Source organism: Podarcis cretensis (genome assembly GCF_951804945.1).
Source record: "Podarcis cretensis genome assembly, chromosome: 4".
NCBI lineage: Eukaryota > Metazoa > Chordata > Lepidosauria > Squamata > Lacertidae > Podarcis > Podarcis cretensis.
This window is the reverse complement of record NC_137173.1, coordinates 18,181,546-18,202,252: the sequence shown is the minus strand read 5'-3', so window position 1 is coordinate 18,202,252 and position 20,707 is coordinate 18,181,546. Positions and strand designations below refer to the sequence as shown.

Genomic DNA, 20,707 nt, shown 5'->3' with positions numbered 1-20,707 from the left:
CTCCTGCCTTTCCCCCCCAGCGGAGTTGATTCCTCGCTTTCCCCTTCCTTTCGGCTTGTGTCACACAGCCTCAGTAATGTTTTTTTTAGTCTTCTGGGGAAATGTGAGGCTGACACTGACCTGTTGGGACACATGGCCTCCACATGTTCTCCACATCTTACTTCCCAAATGGCTTTCTGACTTTTTTTAAAAAAAACAACCCTGTGTTTCTATGCTGACCTTCTTGTCATTCGACTTTTTTTTTTGGAGGGGGGGGGGCTCCAATTTATTTTGTCCTGCTGGTTGTCTCTCTTCTCCTTCCCCCCCTCTCTATCCTGCTGCTGAAAGTCTACTTTGTCTCTCTCCTGTGTTTACCTGGGACTGTTTTACAGGGGCAATTTTCCCACCAGAAAGGGTAGGGCAAATAGCTTTACTGCTACTAAATCACCAGCATCATAAAGAGCTGGGAAATTAGTGATCGGGACAGACAAGGTTGTGATTGATTGGGCATGGTGAAGCCACAATTCAAAGGAGCGTCTGATGTGAGATTATCTGAACAGGGCCCCAATTCCTGAAAATCAGGTTTTGTGATCTCGACTGTGTACCTTAGCGTATACTTAACAAGCATGTAAATAGACCCACTGACAGCAGTAAAGTGGTTGGGTGAGATAGGGAGATAAGTTTTAAAAAGGTATATGCGTACACCTTTTTTACTTCAGCCCCCCACAGACTCTCCCGCACAAAATCTCAATAAATGTAACTTACAACTGGCTCATACTCCCTCCCCCCCCCCCCCCCCCGCTTTTAGGAAAAAGTCCAGAATGTCATGGAAAGTTGCAGAGGCTTCTTCTGGGATGCTGTCCACACCATACATTCAAAGCCCTATTGTACCTCTTTAAACAATGATGGCTCCCATGCCCGAAGAATCCTGGGAATTCCCAGAGTTCCCTGGGAAGAGGCATTGGCTATGAAACTACTCTGGGAACAGTAGCTCTGTGAAGGGAAGAGGGGTCTGTGAACAACTTTCAGCACCTTTAACAAACTACTGTTCCCAGGATTCTTGGAGGGGGGCATGATTCTTAAAAACAGTATGATACTGCTTTAAATGTATGGTGCAGATGAGACCACTATCTCGGCTTAAGAAAGAAGGGAGCCATAATTCACGGCTATTGACACTCTGTTTGGTTTTCCTTTTGCACAGGGCACGATTTCTTTTCTTGATCATTCAGATGCTGGAATGAAATCTGGTGAGGTTTTCCAAGGCCCAGTTGTATGCCTCGATTTCAAACACCAGCTCAGCCCCTGCATCTGTTTTCCAAGGAGGGAAAATTATCTTAAGAAGCAAACTGAACTGAAGCATTGCTTCTGAGCGCAGAAGGGATGAAAATAAATGTAGCATTTTGCCTTCCAGTATACCGGTAAATCCCTCTTGCAATGTATTTCCCTGTTTAAAGTCCAGGCAGCCACTCAGTTAACTGACTGAGTCTCCCTTTTATTTGTTTAAGGAGGTGAGAGAAGTAGCAACATGCATTGTCGTGGGACATCTGAAGGGAGGCCTTTCGGACATTGTGCTTTACTAGTTTACAGTTTTATCTCGCCTCTAAGTTGCTTAGGGAAGTGCCTATCCCATTTTACCCTCACAACATTCTTATAGTCACAGCGGGCTCAATACATTTTGCTGCCCGAGCCAGAGGGCAAGATAGTGTCTCCCCATCCCATGGACAGACTGGATTGGCAGTTGATTTTCCTTCCAGTTCTGACAAGGGAATTGTTTCTTCCATTGCACCCGAAGGAAGCGGGTTTGTTATGGGGGTGCCGGACAAGCTGCTTGACCCACACAGCTCTGTCCGCCCCCCACCTCCACAACAAAAGGGTATGGCCAGAAGAGTCAGGAGAAAGCACCATTTGAAGAAGTTACTTCACTCTACCTAATGGTAGGACCGGCCCTGGCTGCAGAGTAGGTCAGACTGATAACAAGTAGCCAGAAGACATTCAGCAAGCTTCATAGCTGAGCGGAACTGATTTAGGCCTCGGCCCAGTATACCTGAAGTGGCGTTTCCACCCCCATCGTCCAGCTTGGACACTGAGGTCCAGCGCCGAGGGCCTTCTGATGGTTCCCCCACTGCAAGGTTACAGGGAACCAGGCAGAGGGCCTTCTTGGTAGTGGCGCCCACCCTGTGGAACGCTCTCCCATCAGATGTCAAGGAAATAAAACAACTATCTGACTTTTAGAAAACATCTGAAGGTAGCCCTGTGTAGGGAAGTTTTTAATGTCAGTTGTTTTATTGTATGTTTAATATTTTGTTGGAAGCCGCCCAGAGTGGCTGGGGAAATCCAGCCAGATGGGCGGGGTATAAATAAATTGTTGTTGTTGTTGTTGTTGTTGTTGTTGTTGTTGTTGTTGTTGTTGTTGTTATGTCTTCCCAATCCAAGGAGAAGTCTATGCTGCACCTGGCACTAACTTGAATCATGGTGTTTTATTTATTTATTTATTTATTTCTATGCCACCCATCTGACTGGGTTAACCCCAGCCATTTTGGGCGGCTTCCAACAAATTATAAAACCTCATTGAAACATCAAACATTAAAAAAAAAAACCACTTCCCTATACAGTAATTATAGCAGAGCAGGAATAGGAGGGGAAAGCACAGCTCAGGGAATTTTCTTCAGGACAGGAGCAATGACGTCACCCGCAACAGGGTGTAACTGAGGGGCCCTCCTTGTGGCCGGCAAGCGATTGCGGAGATAGCGAGGCTTTCAAGTTTTATTATTTCTTGTGACAGATAAGCACAGGGGAAGCAAGAGAATGAAGGAGATAATAAAGCAGAGATTGGGGGGGGGGGGTTTCTTTTCTTTGTGGAGGCTTCTGCTTCCCAAGGAATTAAAAACTGAAGGCTGTATTTTTTAAATTAAAAACTGAAGGCTGTGTTAAAGGCCAACTCTGCAAGTTGGAAAGCTACATTCAATGGAGGTTACTCCCGGAAGAGGTCCATTGGCGCTAATGGGGCACCACCCCATCAAAGTCTATCTTCCCTCAGGAAATCCTCAACTGCCTGCCTTTTTACTTTTAGCTGGTCCTGGGGGTTGATCCTGGCTATCATCGCCTCCTCCTTAGTCTCAGCGTCGGCCTCAGAACTCAGTACAGTGCAAAATGGCTTTCATAACAACAGAACGTTGTCAAGTCCTGTTGCCCCAATTTCAAAGTGTGCGGCTTTTAGGAGCCCTATGCACCAGACCTGGGAGGCGGGCGTTGGTTGGTTTTGGAGCTTTTTGGGGTGGTGCTGTGGGTTAAACCACAGAGCCTAGGACTTGCCGATCAGAAGGTCGGCAGTTCGAATCCCCACGACGGGGTGAGCTCTCGTTGCTCGGTCCCTGATCCTGCCAACCTAGCAGTTTGAAAGCACGTCAAAGTGCAAGTAGATAAATAGGTACCGCTCCGGTAGGAAGGTAAACGGCGTTTCCATGCGCTGCTCTGGTTCGCCAGAAGCGGCTTAGTTATGCTGGCCACATGACCCGGAAGCTGTACACCGGCTCCCTCGGCCGATAAAGCGAGATGAGCGCCGCAACCCCAGAGTCGGCCACGACTGGACCTAATGGTCGGGGTCCCTTTACCTTTGTAAAAGGACCCAAAAATAATAATATTACCAGACAGAGGCAGCACTGCAGCTTCCGGGCACCTTGTAAAGGGATCTTGCGGGCTCTGAAGCAGAATCAGGGCGAATCCACTTTGAAACCCTATGTATCTCTCCTGGCTTCATGATATAACAAGTGCCCAATGAGCATTGTGTGACGCTGGCATAAGCGCAGATCGAAGTGATCAAACCAGCATGTAGTAAGTAGATCATCAGTTTTGCCCAGGAGGGATAGCTCAGTTTGTAGAGCGCAAGGCTCTTAATCTCAGGGTTGTGGGTTCGAACCTTCCTGTGGGTGAAAGATTCCTTCATTAGTCCCCTTCCAACTCTGTTATATAGGGGGGAATTTTATTTTTATTTTGGAAGGAAGAATAACCAACAAATACGTAAAAATGAGGCAATAATACAGGAAGGCTATCCTGGAACGCCGCACAGAACAGTCCCGTAAGGAAATCAGTGGAGGGCTTATAGTTGTTGCTCTGTAACAATCTTTTGAATTGCTTTGAAAGAATTCCACCTTGTTGGGCTTTACTTGCGCTAATCCATAAATCAGGCCTGGGCTGTGCATTTACCACTCCCTCCCCCTCCTCCTTAAAGCAAAAGTGTTTATTTATTTATTTTTAAGGCCAAAAAGGGGGGGGGGACACATTGAACTATTCAGTGTTTCTATCTCTTTCTCTTTTCCTTTGATCTCTTTTGGAAAGCCGGGAGCTGACGGTAACTTAATCCCTGTCGTCGCTGTCTCTCTTTTCACAGACAATCTTTTAGTACAAGCCCAGGGCCCCGGGTTCAATGATATCCTTTCTCCACCGCCACCCACCCACCCCCAGTGCAAAAAAGAAAAGAAAGTTGGGGAGGGGGCGGCGGAGAAAGCCCCCGTAAGAATGGAAGGGAGCGATTGTTTGCTGTGCAAATGACTGCCATGTTGCCATGGGAAAACGCTGGAGACTTCAAGGGGAGTTTGTGTTTTGCTGGGCCCCCAGCCAAGCCGCCCTGACTTATTACAAGCTGTAAGGAGCCGCGCAGAACTGTATCCAAGCGAAGCGACCGAGGGCCGGTCAGAATAAAGCTGCCTTGGGTAGGTTGGCGGGGGGGGGGGGGGAGAGACGGGCCTTTAATCTGGGCGGGCGACTCCCCATTACAAAGTCTGCATTTCAATAGAGATAGGAGCTGGTGGGGAGGAAGAGAAGGGAGAGAGAGAACATTTGCTCACTTGCAAATGCATTAAGTCCTCTTTCATCTGCAACACCCCTACAAATGTTTGCAGAGCCGGATCAGGGATGGGGAAACTTTTTTTCCTCTCCACACAACTCGAGGGCCGCATTCTCTTCTTTGCGACCTCTCGGGGGCCGCATGCTGGCGATGAGCAAAAACAAGCAATGCAAAGGAGCGCAGGTTTTGCCTTCGCACGGTAGGCTGGTGTCTGCACCCACTTGCTCTCCTTTTCTCCTTACAGTAGTACCTCAGGTTACTTACGCTTCAGGTTACAGACTCCGCTAACCCACAAATAGTACCTCAGGTTAAGAACTTTGCTTCAGGGTGAGAACAGAAATTGTGCTCTGGCGGCGCAGCAGCAGTGGGAGGCCCCATTAGCTAAAGTGGTGCTTCAGGTTAAGAACAGTTTCAGGTTAAGTACGGACCTTCGGAACGAATTAAGTATTTAACGTGAGGTATCACTGCACAGTGGACGCTCGGGTTGCGAACCTGATCCATGCGTGATGCACATTCGTAACCCACAGCAGCACGTCTGCGCATGTGCGGTTTGCGATTTGGCGCACATGCGCAAAGCACGATTTAGCACTTCTATGCATGCGCGACCGCCGAAACCCAGAAGTAACTTGTTCCGGTACTTCCGGGTTTCGGCGGTCTGCAACCCGAAAAAACACAACCTGAAGCATCTATAACCCAAGGTATGACTGTATTCTCCACCCAGGTGTGTGTTTTCAGAGGTATATTCAAGGCAGGTGAAAGCACTCATGGATGCAGAGAGGGCCTTGAGGGCCACATCGAGGGGCCTGAGGAGTGTTCCCCTCCCCAGTTTGGATTTACATGAGGGAGGGGCAGAACTTCTCCCCCGAGACAGGAAATTGAGGAAAGATGCCTGCTCAAATGCTCTTAAGAATTGTCCGTTTAAATTCAAGCAAATTGAATAAAACGAACCCTGGCCTTAAAGCAGGAGACTTCAGGCCTAGGGGCCGAATGCGGCCCCTGAAGCTTCTCTTTTCAGCCCTTTAGACCAGGCATCACCAACCTTCAGCCCTCCAGATGTTTTGGACTACAATTCCCATCATCCCTGACCACTAGTCCTGTTAGCTAGGGATCATGGGAGTTGTAGGCCAAAACATCTGGAGGGCCACAGGTTGGGGATGCCTGCTTTAGACTTCCCCAGCCTTGTTCCTTGTGTGCTTGCGACTGGCTAGGCCGTGGCCGCCAGAATGTGGTAGCGCCTCTTCGTTTTCGTTTTATTTTTCACTTTTAATTTGTATACCGCCTTTCTATATACAAGGCAGTTTACAAGTTGAAGAAATGACAGAATTTGACCGAAAGGTCACACACCTTGCCTGCCTGGACGCAGAGATGCATGCTGAACCTAGAAGCTTTCCCTCTTGCATGGCTGCAACAAAGGCTCTGCCAACTTTTGTCTCTGGCCTCACCAGCCGCTGGCACGCTGCCCACAAGGAAATACCAGCCTTGGGCTAAAGAACATTCCCCATCCCTGGCCTGCAATAAAGTTATGTGTTTTTAAAAGCATAGAGGTAATTTGAAAACAGCGGAGGACAAGTAGAGCCATTTGCATGGACCATAGCCAGGCCTGGGCCTGCTTGCTCAGAGATAAGTCCAGTGGGCAAAGGTAAAGGGGACCCCTGACCATTAGGTCCAGTCATGGCTGACTCTGGGGGTTTACTGGCCGAGGGAGCCGGCGTACAGCTTCCGGGTCATGTGGCCAGCATGGCTAAACTGCTTCTGGCAAACCAGAGCAGCGCACTGAATCCCCGCGACGAGGTGAGCTCCTGTTGCTCGGTCCCTGCTCCTGCCAACCTAACAGTTCGAAAGCACGTCAAAGTGCAAGTAGATAAATAGGTACCGCTCCGGCGGGAAGGTAAACGCCGTTTCCGTGCGCTGCTCTGGTTCGCCAGAAGCGGCTTAGTCATGCTGGCCACATGACCCGGAAGTTGTACGCTGGCTCCCTCGGCCAATAAAGCGAGATGCGCGCCACAACCCCAGAGTCGGTCACGACTGGACCTAATGGTCAGGGGTCCCTTTATCTTTTACCTTTAAGGAAAAGCAGGGCATTCTGGGATCAAATCAGAAACCAGGGCAGCTCCTGTAAATCCGGGACCGTCCCTAGAAAATAGGGACACTTCGAGGGTCTGCGCACGTGTGTGTATGCAAGCAAAAGGGTGTGCGTGCAAATCGGACCCCCCCCCCCGGAGAGTAAATGGCGAAGCCCCTGAGGAAGGGGGAGTAATTTGGCGTGAACTCGCCACTGCAGTTCCCAGAGCAAATAACTGCATCGGGTTTATTGTCTTATCGATGTAAATCATGTTGTAAGGCATCTTTTGCAAGAAAAGTAAATAAAGCTCTGGTAGTTTCTTAATCCTATCAGGTTTTGGAATGCGTCTCGCAGGAGCAGTGCCCACAATATTAGCCATAATAACAAGACCATTTGTTGCAGGGGGCCTTTGCCGGTCTCCGCAACAGAGCTTGCACATATAATAGAATGGGATTCTTTTTAAAGATTCTTTGATTCCTTTATTAGGGACGTGGGTGGCACTGTGGTCTAAACCACTGAGCCAAGAGCTTGCTGATCAGAAGGTCGGCGGTTCGAATCCCCGTGGCAGGGTGAGCTCCCATTGCTCGATCCCCGCTCCTGCCAACCTAGCAGTTTGAAAGCATGTCAAAGTGCAAGTAGATAAATAGGTACCACTCCGGTGGGAAGGTAAACGGCGTTTCCATGCACTGCTCTGGTTCTCCAGAAGCGGCTTAGTCATGCTGGCCACATGACTTGGAAGCTGTACGCCGGCTCCCTCGGCCAATAAGGCAAGATGAGTGCCACAACCCCAGAGTCAGCCACGACTGGACCTAATGGTCAGGGGTCCCTTTATTGCTTGTTATATGCCACCCTGAAGGCTCGATATACAGTGGTACCTCAGGTTACATACGCTTCAGGTTACAGACTCTGCTAACCCAGAAATAGTACCTTGGGTTAAGAACTTTACTTCAGGATGAGAACAGAAATTGTGCTCCGGTGGCGTGGCGGCAGTGGGAGGCCCCATTAGCTAAAGTGGTGCTTCAGGTTAAGAACAGTTTCAGGTTAAGAACGGACCTCTGGAACGAATTAAGTACTTAACCCGAGGTACCACTATATAAGTGTAATAATTAAGTAAGTAGTGAGAGAAGAAGGGCTTCTCCAAACAGCACATAGTTCAACCAAGGAATTCACTCTTGAAAGAGAGGTGTTTGATGGTGGAACGGACTCCTTCGCGAGGTTGTCCTGGATGCTCTAGTTGACATTCCTGCACACTCAGGGTCCCTTCCAGCTCAGCAATTCTCCGATTCCATGTAGTGATGGCCCACAAGTTGGGCAGCTTTAAAAAGAAAATTGGGCAGATTCATGAGGCATAAGGCTCTCATTGGTGATGGGCTCCAATGGCTATGTCCTGTCTCTGTTGTAGTGGTTGCTTCCCCCTGAATACCAGTTCTTAATAATAATAATAATAATAAATTTTATTTATACCCCACCCTCCCCAGCCAGAGTCGGGCTCAGGGCGGCTAACACCAGTAAAATTACAGTAAAAACATAATGGGGGGGGCAATTTAAAATACAGGTTAAAATGCAATTTAAAATGCAGCCTCATTTTAAAAGTAGCCCATAGATCAAAACCATAAGGGGAAGGAAACATAAGGGTCAGACTGAGCCCAAACCAAAAGGCCAGGCGGAACAGCTCTGTCTTGCAGGCCCTGCGGAAAGATGTCAAGTCCCACAGCGCCCTAGTCTCTTGTGACAGAGCTTTCCACCAAGTCGGGGCCAGTACTGAAAAGGCCCTGACCCTAGTTGAGACCAATCTAACCACCTTGCAACTTGGGACCTCCAAAATGTTGTCATTTGTGGACCTGAAGATCCTCCACGGGGCATACCAGGAGAGGCGGTCCCGTAGGTAGGTATGTGGGTCCTGCTTCCTGAGAAGTCATAGGCATCTTTTTGGCCTCTGTGAGAACAGGCTGCTGGACCAGTTGGAACTCTGGCCTGCTCCAACAGGACTCATTTCTTAGGCAGGAGCACCATTCAGATTTACAGCTACCGTCGTCATTCCTTTGCTTGGGAACCGCTTTGCTCGGGGAAATGGAATCCGTAGCTGACCCAAGACTGCAGCAGGCCAGAAATGTAAAACCTGGCGCTGTTGGTTTTAAAAGACAAGAATGCCTTTCTTTAAATAAATAAAGATGATCTAGCAAAATCGATCATAAATCACAGGGCAGTCGAACAAAATGTGCCTTGTTTTCAACTTGGGAAGAAGCCTGTTCCCCCCCCCCAACCCGTCTGCAAATGGAACAAGCATTTAAAATAAAAAAAGCTAACGGCACATTTATATGTAGGACCCTTCCATTTAATGTGGTTTTCGGCGAAAACTATGTGATGGTTATATAGGTTACAGATGACATCACCGCAGCAAGAGGAAGGGCTGCTTGCTTGCTTGCTTGCTTGCTTGCTTGCTTGCTTGCTTGCTTGCAGCCGACTCAGTACTGAGTTTTTCCAATTTCCCTCCATCCCACCCTTGCGAGGGAACATGGGGATGATGGCTGCCATAGTATCAGGAGGGGTGACTTGGCCAGTGTCCATCACGTCATCTACAGTGGGGTTGGAAAGGTGCTTTTGCCTGAGGGCTGCTTTCCTACATGAGCAACCTTCCAGGGGCTACATGCCAGGGGTGGGTGGAGGCAGGAGCAAAAATGGGAGGAGCATTGGATATGAGTCTTTCTTTTGTAAAGTAGGCTACATTCCAGTCGCACACAAATCACAGAGTTTTCTGCACACATTCGTACCTCCCCTTCCTCCATCCAGGCAAGTAGGGGCTGTTATAATGCTTCCAGGATATATTTCAGCTCGAGAAAACCACTTGAGAATGGTGTGGAGTGAGGATGGCCTCAGGTTCCCTTCTCCACATCTATTGCATTCATCTAATGCTTTGGGGAGATTAGAACACCTGAATTGGGCCACATTCCCATTTCTACCCTTTACAGCACTATGATACCATTTTAACAGTCAGGTGTGCTGGTCCAGGGGGGAGGTTACCGTGGGGCGAGGTCCAGGACCTGAGTTGAGGGTCGGCAGACAGTCCTCCTCAGGCGAAGCGGGGTCCACAGCGGGAAGCCGGGCAAGGACAGGAACTCTGGGGGAAACAGGACTGGATGCTGGCCGAAACAGCTCATCAGTGACGTTGCTCCTGCAACCTGGGACCGGGCTGACTGGCCTTTATCTTCTCTGAGGCCAGGGGCGGTCCCGGCCCCCAGGAGACCCGCCTCTCCTGGCCTTAAGGCGAGCACTCCTCCTGGGAGAAACCAGTTCCCTTTGCCTCTCTGCCCTGAGCCTCTGCAGTTCAAGAGAGGCTGAAGGGTTACTGGGCCCAGGGGGAGACTCACCTGTAGGCACTGAGTCCTCAACCACCTCTGGAGCCAGAGTGGATTCACCTGGTGCCTGCTCCTGAGGATCCGGCACAGGTGCAGGCGCTTCAGAATCAAGGCCCTGCCCCAGTTCAGCCGGCCCTGGAGGCGGGGACTCCTGTGCAGGCTGGGATTCCTCTGGTTCAGCCTCTGAATTGGATTCCCAGGCCATCACACATGGTTTCCCTCCCAAGAGTTCGTAGAACTGTAGGATTGGACAGTATCCTGAGGGTCCTCTGCTCCAACCCCCTGCAATGCCAGAATCTCAGCTAGAGCATCCATGACAGATGACCATCCAACCTCTGCTTAAAAACCACCAAGCGACCTCGTGAGGGACTCCGTTCCACTGTCAAACAGCTCTTAACGTCAGAAAGTTCTTCTTGATGTTTAGTCAGAATTTCCTTTCTTGCAACTTGAATCCACTGGTTTGGGTTTATTTATTTATTTATACCCCACCCATCTAGCTGGATTTCCCCAGCCACTCTGGGCAGCTCCCAACAGAATATTAAAAACACGATAAAACATCAGACGTTAGAAACTTCCCTAAACAGGGCTGCTTTCAGATGTCTTCTAAAAGTGAGATAGTTGTTTATTTCCTTGACATCTGATGGGAGGGCGTTCCACAGGGCGGGCGCCATTACCGAGAAGGCCCTCTGCCTGGTTCCCTGTAACCTCACTTCTCACAGGGAGGGAACCACCAGAAGGCCCTCAGAGCTGGACCTCAGTGTCTGGACTGAATGATGGGGGTGGAGATGCTCCTTCAGGTATACTGGGCCGAGGCTGTTTAGGGCTTTAAAGGTCAGCACCAACCCTTTGAATTGTGCTCTCTGGAGCTGAAGAACACAAGCTTCCTCCATGGGACAACCCTTGAGATCCTGTGAGCTGTTGTTTGTGAAGGGTGCTGAGAGAGACCCCGTTCTCCTCCCAGAGCTACAAGTTCCACAATCAGTCCCCTCTTCCCAGGGAACTCTGGGAATTGTTGCACTGTGAGGGGTCTCCCAACAGCTCTTGGCACCCTTGACAAAATGCCCCTACCCAGGATTCTTTGGGGGAAGCTATGACTGTTTAAAGTGGAGCGATGGAGCAGGATAGCACCGGGGTTTGCAAACCAGGGAGAAATTGGAGAGATCAGCGTGAAAACTGCAGCTCTATAGCTTCCAGTGCAGGAAGCAAGGACTCTGCCTCCACCTTCTCCTCTGCACACTCTTGAACTCTGACTGTACTCATAGCATCAACAGCTGGCAGATGTGAGAGTCAGATGCTTGTGTGTGCGTTTTTTCCCCTTTCCCAGAAAGCCTGGCACATCTGTTATTTTTACACTGCATCCCACAGAGCCACTAGCAAGCTGAAAGTCGTATTAGCCTTTCCGCTAACAGAGGCACATATTTAAGTTGACTGAACTTGAGATGCCGATTCCAAAGATCTCCTGCTTTTGACAATCTGCCACTTCACTTATGTTATTTAAACGGGCGGAAAGGGTGCATGCAGTGTGTGTCTCACAAGAACCCTTACACATTTCGATTTTTTTGCACATCTCATAAATGGCAGTATTTCCAGAAACGAAACATTTTAAGTAAGCCTAGATCCGAAGATACACGGAATCCTCTGGCACCATCCTATGGATGAAATAAACATTTCCGTCATTTGTTCTTCGCGATGACATTCTTTTGCATGAATTTCCCAGAGAAGGATGGTAAGAGAAAACAAAACCGCTCTTCCAAGGATGGAAAGGTACGGAAAACTATAAATAGTTTAGCTGAAAACAAGGAAATTTTGGGATGTGCTAGCATCTTAACTAAACATAACTCAGGTGTGGCGAACCTTTGGCACTGCAGATGCTGTTGGCCTACGTGTGCTATCTTTGACCATGCTTGCTGAGGTTGACGGGGGATGGAAGGCAACAAAGGCTCAGGATCACTGGAAGGACATGGGTTCAAGAGGAGCCAGGCACTGATAACTTGCTCCCTGCTGGTTGGAGGAGGGAACTACAGGCACCTCAATCCAGGAAATACGTACAGAATCCTTCTAAGGTGGAAGAGTTGCGCGATCCTGGAGACCCATGCTACCGACGGCAATCATGCTACAAGGCTTGGGTGAAACAAGCAAAGAGTTTCAAGGGAAGCAAACACACACACACACACACACACACAAAAAATAGTTCCAGGAAAAGTAGGGAAACATGTCAGGGATGTGCATGTTTCATTACAATCACCCATGTGTTGCAGGTGCCTACTGGCTAGTAGCTGTGTTGTGCATTACTGACAAACACCTCTCAGGGGTGGGATCTGTTTTCAGAAATTGTGACTCAGCTTAAATTTAAGTAGAATCATAGAATCATAGAGTTGGAAGAGACCACAAGGGCCATGGAGTCCAACCCCCTGCCAAGCAGGAAACACCATCAGAGCACTCCTGACATATGGTTGTCAAGCCTCTGCTTAAAGACCTCCAAAGAAGGAGACTCCACCACACTCCTTGGTAGCAAATTCCACTGTCGAACAGCTCTTACTGTCAGGAAGTTCTTCCTAATGTTTAGGTGGAATCTTCTTTCTTGTAGTTTGGAGCCATTGCTCCGTGTCCGCTTCTCTGGAGCGGCAGAAAACAACCTTTCTCCCTCCTCTATGTGACATCCTTTTATATATTTGAACATGGCTATCATATCACCCCTTAACCTCCTCTTCTCCAGGCTAAACATGCCCAGCTCCCTTAGCTGTTCCTTATAAGGCATCGTTTCCAGGCCTTTGACCATTTTGGTTGCCCTCCTCTGGACACGTTCCAGTTTGTCAGTGTCCTTCTTGAACTGTGGTGTCCAGAACTGGACACAGTATTCCAGGTGAGGTCTGACCAGAGCAGAATACAGTGGCACTATTACTTCCCTTGATCTAGATGCTATACTCCTATTGATGCAGCCCAGAATTGCATTGGCTTTTTTAGCTGCCGCGTCACACTGTTGGCTCATGTCAAGTTTGTGGTCAACCAAGACTCCTAGATCCTTTTCACATGTACTGCTCTCAAGCCAGGTGTCACCCATCTTGTATTTGTGCCTCTCATTTTTTTTGCCCAAGTGCAATACTTTACATTTCTCCCTATTAAAATTCATCTTGTTTGTTTTGACCCAGTACTCTAATCTGTCAAGGTCGTTTTGAAGTGTGATCCTGTCCTCTGGGGTGTTAGCCACCCCTCCCAGTTTGGTGTCATCTGCAAATTTGATCAGGATGCCCTTGAGTCCATCATCCAAGTCGTTGATAAAGATGTTGAATAAGACCGGGCCCAAGACAGAGCCCTGTAGCCTTTACTGTGTGCAGCATTGCACCCAAGGAGAACTGTATCGCTGACTTAGCCCTGTAGCCTTTACTGTGTGCAGCATTGCACCCAAGGAGAACTGTATCGCTGACTTAAGGCTGAAGTACTTTTAATACATAGGTAAAGGTAAAGGGACCCCTGACCTTTAGGTCCAGTCATGACCAACTCTGAGGTTGCAGCGTTCATCTCGCTTTATTGGCCGAGGGAGCCAGCATACAGCTTCCGGGTCATGTGGCCAGCATGACTAAGCCACTTCTGGCGAACCAGAGCAGCGCACAGAAACGCAGTTTACCTTACCGCTGGAGCGGTACTTATTTATCTACTTGCACTTTGACGTGCTTTCGAACTGCTAGGTTGACAGGAGCAGGGACCGAGCAACGGGAGCTCACCCCGTCGCGGGGATTCGAACCACCGACCTTCTGATCGGCAAGTCCTAGGCTCTGTGGTTTAACCCACAGTGCCACCCGCGTCCCACCTTTTAATACATACCTGACAGTAATTTTCATTGAAAAGAATGAGATATACTTTTAAGTACACCTGTATAGGGTTGCACTGCAAACTTCAGTTTTCCTTCACAACTAGCCATTTTGGGCTTTGCTGAGTGGCTTAGTAAAGAATTTGCTTCACACTGTCTTCTGTGGGCAGCCTTTTGCACTGTCAGTTTCATTAGGAAGAGGAGGAAGTGCTGTAGACAGTTGTGTTTTTTTCTGTAAGATCTCTTTATTTACAAATGTACACATTGGACAAGTGGGGGGGAAGAGTCAGATATGGCAAGCCAGTATCAGCCCTGCAAATGGAACAATGCACACCATTTACAAAAGCCCAGGCTACATTCAAAAGCACCAAAGAGTTTCTTTCAGCCCCTGCACCAAAGCAGAGGGGATACTCTTCTGCAGCTAGGAGCCACCAGCCATCAAAGGCCATTAAACAGCAATAATCACCAGCTAGCAATCTGCAAAAGAAGCCCATAGAAGCAACAAGGAATATTTGCAACCAATGGGTGTTTTCTGTGCACAGAACTCACTCCTGCAATGGACTGTCATTTGCTTTTGGGAGACCTCCTAAGGATGGGTGTAATTTTTAGTTTGGGAGACCTCCTAAGGATGGGTGTAATTTTTAATGTTTTATCCTGGAAGAATGTCCTGGGAAGAATAAAAGATATGACCCACTGAGCCTGGCTGAAGTCGTAGGGTATGTTTTTGAGGGGAGAAAGGATGTGTTTCGCAAACATATGCAAGGAATTACTCCAGAAGGTTATGGAAGTGAGGAATGAGCTGAGCCTTGCTTACTTGAAAGCGGCAACCACAGAAAGGAAGGAAGGAAGGAAGGAAGGAAGGAAGGAAGGAAGGAAGGGAGCGAGCTTGGGATAAGTCAAGACCAGGAAAACAGAAAGGTGGGCTGCACGGTGATATTTTCTTTGTTCTTGAAATCAATCTGTGCTGCAAACAAGGAAGGCGGGAAGAAAATTCTGAAAGAACAGGAGTTGAATATGGAGCTGTGAAATTTATGGAAAGGGGTGTCCATTCATTGCTATGTGATTTACATTTGTTGCCATGTGATGGAAATCCTGTTTCTCTGGCTTTGTTGGGCATTACCCTCATGTCTTGCAAGGGCTAGAGATTTGAAAGCAGATAAAGTGGGGGGGGCAACACGATCCTAAAATTCAGAATAGATAGGTCAGTGCGATATTGTGTATTCTGAATGTCCTTATGTGATGCCAATAAAGAAGAAAAAGAAGAGTTTGGATTTGATATCCCGCTTTATCACTACCCTAAGGAGTCTCAAAGCGGCTAACATTCTCCTTTCCCTTCCTCCCCACAACAAGCACTCTATGAGGTGAGTGGGGCTGAGAGACTTCAAAGAAGAGTGACTGGCCCAAGCAGCTGCATGTGGAGGAGCGGGGAAGCGAACCCGGTTCCCCAGATTACAAGACTACCGCTCTTAACCACTACACAACACTGGCTCTCAGGTCAAGTAATAAAGGTTACTTGACTTGACTTGACAATCCTAAAATCAGAAGCAAGTCCTGTCACACCCACACCAGACCTTTTAATGCGCTCTCATGCCACTGTAAGAGTCATGGCTTCCCACAAATTAACCCTGGGAATGGTAGTTCGCTTAAGGGCCTCTGAACAACTCCCAGCACTCTTAAGGAACTACATTTCCCAGGATTCTTTGGGGGAAGAAGCCTTGCCTCACAAAGTGTCTGGTGTCGATATGACCTGACTCTCAGCTCGATAGAACTAAGTCTTTAGGGGGTTGGCAACATTTATGGTCTGTGCAAACCAGAGAAACCGTTGTGGGCACCACACACACACACACACAGGACCACCTATTGCGTGGTTTACAGTAAACCAATTCGTTCAAGCCTCATTTCAGCAGGAGGGGAGTCAGGGAGGGAAGCTTCTGGGTGTCAGGGAAGGCCTCAGTGGACACACATGCACCCGTGGGGCACCCCCTTGACCACCCCTGCCCTATTCAGTGCGTTAAAGACTGCAGCCTAAATGCAACCTAAATGTTTCACTGCAACCTAAATTCCACGCCTCAGCACCATACGGTGGCAGAATCTGCTTGGCCGTGAGAATTAGTGCAAGCAAAACAGACCCTTCCTCAAATCGAAAGCAGCGCCGCGTGCGAGAGATTTTCAACAAGCGAGCGAACGAGGGAAGTGAAAGTTCACACTCAGACAACACGGCTACAGATCAGTGCACAAAAGCCCACAGCAGCTGACACGAAGCAGGGGCGGTGTTTTGAGCACAAGAAACGAAACCACAAAGAGCACAGCGCATGCTCAGCGGATTCTGATCGGCCACGACAGAATGGTTATTCACACTGTAATCCAGGAGTACAGCCTTCCAAACACCCACACCTGATTTGATGCAACCCTTAATCTTTAAGGTGCCACAGGGCTCTATCACTTTGCTTTAAGAAGAGAACAGCAATCCACCTTGTTCGAAGCAGTCTTGGATCATTGCTTTTGGAGAGAAAATTAAACTGTTTCACACAGGGATGCTAGAACAGGGAAATGCAAGAGGAACAAACTAAATGAAGTAAAGGTAGGAGATTTGTTGCTCCGGCAAAGGACCCAGGAACCTCGGCTGTTTCCCCTCCTTGTATAAAAAGGGAGCCTGCCATTTGAATGTGCCACATCTGATCTCCATTAATACTCTAGGAAATCTGCGAACAATGTTTCAAAACACTTCTTGGCATCTTGGACGTAAGTGCATATAAAAGGCTCGGGTTTCACCACGGCAGAAATAATTTATTGGTAGCACCATTGCAAGGAGCGTGAGATAAAAAGTTCTAGCCCTGTAAGTCAGAAAGAACACCAGGTCTCAAACTCGCGGCTAGGAGGGTGGGAAGAACGTACCACAAGCCTGGAAGGCAATGTATATCTTGGGGAGCAAAGCAAGGCCTCTTGCTCTTCATTTGAATTTGTGAATGCTGTATCATCATCATTTACTACGATGATGATGATGATGATGATGATGATGATGATGATGAGCCTGGCGGGACTAGACCAAATGCCTGTCTAGTCCGTCTTTGTGGCTGTGTACATATTAGTGGCTTAAAACACAGTGAGGTCATTCTCCTCTCCCCACATCACCTACCAAGCTGCGTGCCAAGTCTCATTTGTACATTGTTTTTGAAGCTGTGTACACACTACATAAGCCACAGTCCATGCCCATCTTGCATTTTCATTCACACACATACATATATAAATACATATCTATACATAAATATTTGGGTACACAGGTATATACAACCACCCACGTGTGTATGCATGCATTTCCAAGACTTTATTATGAAGTTAAAATAACAATCCATTAAGAAATATGAAATAAAACAAGCGAAAAAGAACGGGGGGAGGGGGGACAGTACAAGACAAAACCAGGGTTCACAGCCATTACCTCATAAAATAAAGTATATTCTCAAGAGACTACGCAGTGATTTAGATGTTAACAACAAACCCTGACCTGATGCAGAAGTAAATTAAAAAACAAACGTTACGAATACAAAATAAAGCTATATTTCATTGGGTCTTGCCTTGTCATATAAGAAACAAATCTCCCGCCAGTCAGTTTCATTCGATGGCATGGGTTCTGTTTTTGTTTTTTTTGTTGTTGTTGTTGTTATTTTCAGTTTATAGCTCCTAAAGAGGCCACATCCTTTATCAATAATTCTGGCAAGCAAGCCTCCCCTCTCAGCGTTTAGAGTGTTTGTGAACATTCTGCAACGCCACAGCTGCCCCGACAAGAGCAGCAGAAAAGCACAAGTTGACACAGCGGCTAGTTTCTCGTATATCGCGCAAAATCAGCTCCGGCTAAACAGTTAGAAACCCAATTTTGGCATCGCGCAAGGCCATGTTAACTGCCCAGTTTGATCCACGCCACTGCGATTTAACCTCTCTCTTTTCCCCCTCGCCCGTTCCCTGCTTGTTTAGTTAGGATGGGAGTGATTTGCCTGCTGTTGAGTGCGATTTCATAGAAGCGCAGCAAAAAGCCCGAAATGGCTTAGGCCCGTAAATGTTTCCAGATGGGGGCATTTCTGGCGAACTTTTTTTGCTCTTCTAAAAGGGAGGCCCTGTTTACATTCCGAACCACTGAACAGAAGACGTTCCTCCCAGAGAAGAACATCTGATAATCGTAGGAATAAAACGGTCAATGGAGATTTTACAATCGGGTTGAAGTGTGACAGGCGCATTTCTCACAGACCCATTTTGAGCGGGGCTCATCCGCTCTTGGTTTTGTGCCACGATTCTAGGCACAGACCCGGCCTTTACAGGTCCAGCTCTGAGTGTTGTTGGGTTTTTTTGGGCTGCTGAATCGGAGCAAACAGCAGTCAGGTTTTCTGCGCGTCACTCTTTGATCCGATTCAACGGTAAAACAGAGTTTCCGTGCCTAGAATGCGCAAAGCAAAAAATTAGTGTGGACGAGCCCTGCTTCACACTGGGCAAAATGAGAAAACAGGTGCCTTAAAATATACATGTAAGAAAGGAAGATCTAATATAATATGAAGCAGACAGTCAACAGAATGTCTCTGAGAACAGCTGCCCTTATCTTAGGAAATTAAAAGGGCATGTCAGTTACTGTTAAAGGGGTAATGACTGGTCAGAAAACTTTCCTTGACTTTCAGAAGGCACTAAAAACCTTCCTTTTCACCCCACTTCTGGGATTCCCCTTGGGAGGGTGTTATTTGGTCTGTGACATTAGTGGATTTTGATATTTTTGATTGCCAGTTCTGTCCATCCTCCCATCTCCGTAACTATTTTGTCTACATCTTCTTAGTTGTTTTATTAATTGTTTTCTAAATCAGCGACTGAATAGACAAGATGGAACTGGATTGAGACGCAGGAAGCATGCGGAAGCGGGGAACCAGCTTCTGCAATGCTTATCTCTCGCAGGCAATATGCACAGGCTTTTGGTCTCCGTCCTTTAGAGTCAAACAGGTTTTGTGGGTTTTTGAAAGCACATAAAACCTGCACAGTCTGTTTGGCTGTGGGTGATCAACAAATGAGAGCGTGCTCCACAAAGCAGAAATCCTGTTTTCAAAATGTTTCCAATTTCCTGAGAAATCATCTTCAACTTCTCTTTCATCCAGAGGAAACCTACCGGTGTAAAGGCACCTATGTTGGCTTGCTTGTATAATCTGCTCAATCTCCACCCCCAAATTCTCTCTTGGTGGTTCCTTTTAATGTGCATGCACCCCCCTGCCACGATTCCCCCTTCCAACTGTACTTAGATCTGCAAAACGGGGTTCTTAAATGCAGTTGAGTCCAAAGCGCAGTTCCTGTAGCCACGAGACCTTGACAAATTAGCCGTACCTCTTGAGAGCCGGTTTTGATCATAAAACTCAGCATCCTCCCATAATTCCCCCCTCCCCCCTCCGCCCAACCTCTAAAGCCGATTCTGTAGCAGTGCTTAGCCGCAAATGAGCACCTTCAGGAAGCTATTCTGTACTTCCAGGGATAATTGGACCGCAGCAGGTAGTTAATTATTTTGGGCTGCTTGGCTACAGCTTAGCACGAGGGCAAGGGAGGGCACAGACAGCAGTTCTCTGCAGGCAGAACGCACTGCATTGATGTGATCTCTGCTTATATGAAGATCTTCTAAGGCGCTTCTGAACATGGTCCTCCTGTCCCTCTGCCTGGTGCATTTTTAGTTGTGCTAATTTGGGAAATGCATTTTTTTATAATAATGTGTTTTTTTAATAAATAAAAAAAAAAACCCAGTTTGCTCACGGTATTATTCCCCAGCAATTCTTCCTGCTGCCCTTACATTTCACAAATGTTCTTGCAGGCTTCTTACAACACCCTGCCTATGTTACTTCTTCTGCGTGTCCTCTTTTGTCATTTTTGTCATGCCTCAGTAGGTTTTTTGGTGGGGTTTTTTGCATTTCCAGACAAGCCGGAATGCAATGCAATGATTGGTTGTATTGCAAACTCTACAACACAGAGCCTCTGCAGCATGGATTTCCTTTCTAAAAGCTTCCACTGTGCTTATTTAAAAGCAATGGGAGGGTATAAACCTGGGGTGACCACCATGGTAGCCATGGGCACCAAGGTACCCCAATATACTCTTCCTGGTCTCCTGTCCCCCAATTCTTTATTTTAATTGAGAGAATCACCTAGTTTCCTGTTGAGGTGGATTGCCTGGGTTTTGGGGGGAGGGTTGTCTGCATTTATTGGGGGGAGGCGAATGTAGATGCTCTTCACTTTGGGTGATTAATTTCCTCTTAGTTGGCAATGTGTAAGTGGCCATCCTAGGGTCTCTTCGCTCTTTTGATTCTTCTAGCAAAGCGGGTTTTTGTTTTTTACAGTAAAGGGGGCATCTTTAAAAATCACATCCCGGCCCCAAGCTCCCAGTATGAAGTGATGCTGCCCATTCTGCCCATCTCAGGATCCGGCCAGCTCATTCCGCCTCGTGTACAGACCTGGCGTCAGTAGTAACAATCGCCAGCATCTATGACCTTTTGCACAGTTCAGTGGAAGTTCACCGTAAACTACTCCCCGGGAAAGGAGGGTGGGTTTGTAGAAAAGCACTCCTGCGTTTGTAAAGCCAAAATGAAATCCATGCCACCCACTCTCAAGTTGTCGGTCGGTTGTTGTTATTCAGTTTCTGCAATGAACTCCCA

At 47.7% G+C, this 20,707-nt stretch overlaps 1 protein-coding gene across 1 annotated transcript in view; it reads left to right on the top strand.

The window, feature by feature from the left end:
- MAML2 (mastermind like transcriptional coactivator 2) overlaps positions 1-20,707 on the top strand; it is a 148,012-nt gene that overhangs the window by 17,053 nt on the left and 110,252 nt on the right. The gene's annotated exons all lie outside the window — the stretch shown is intronic.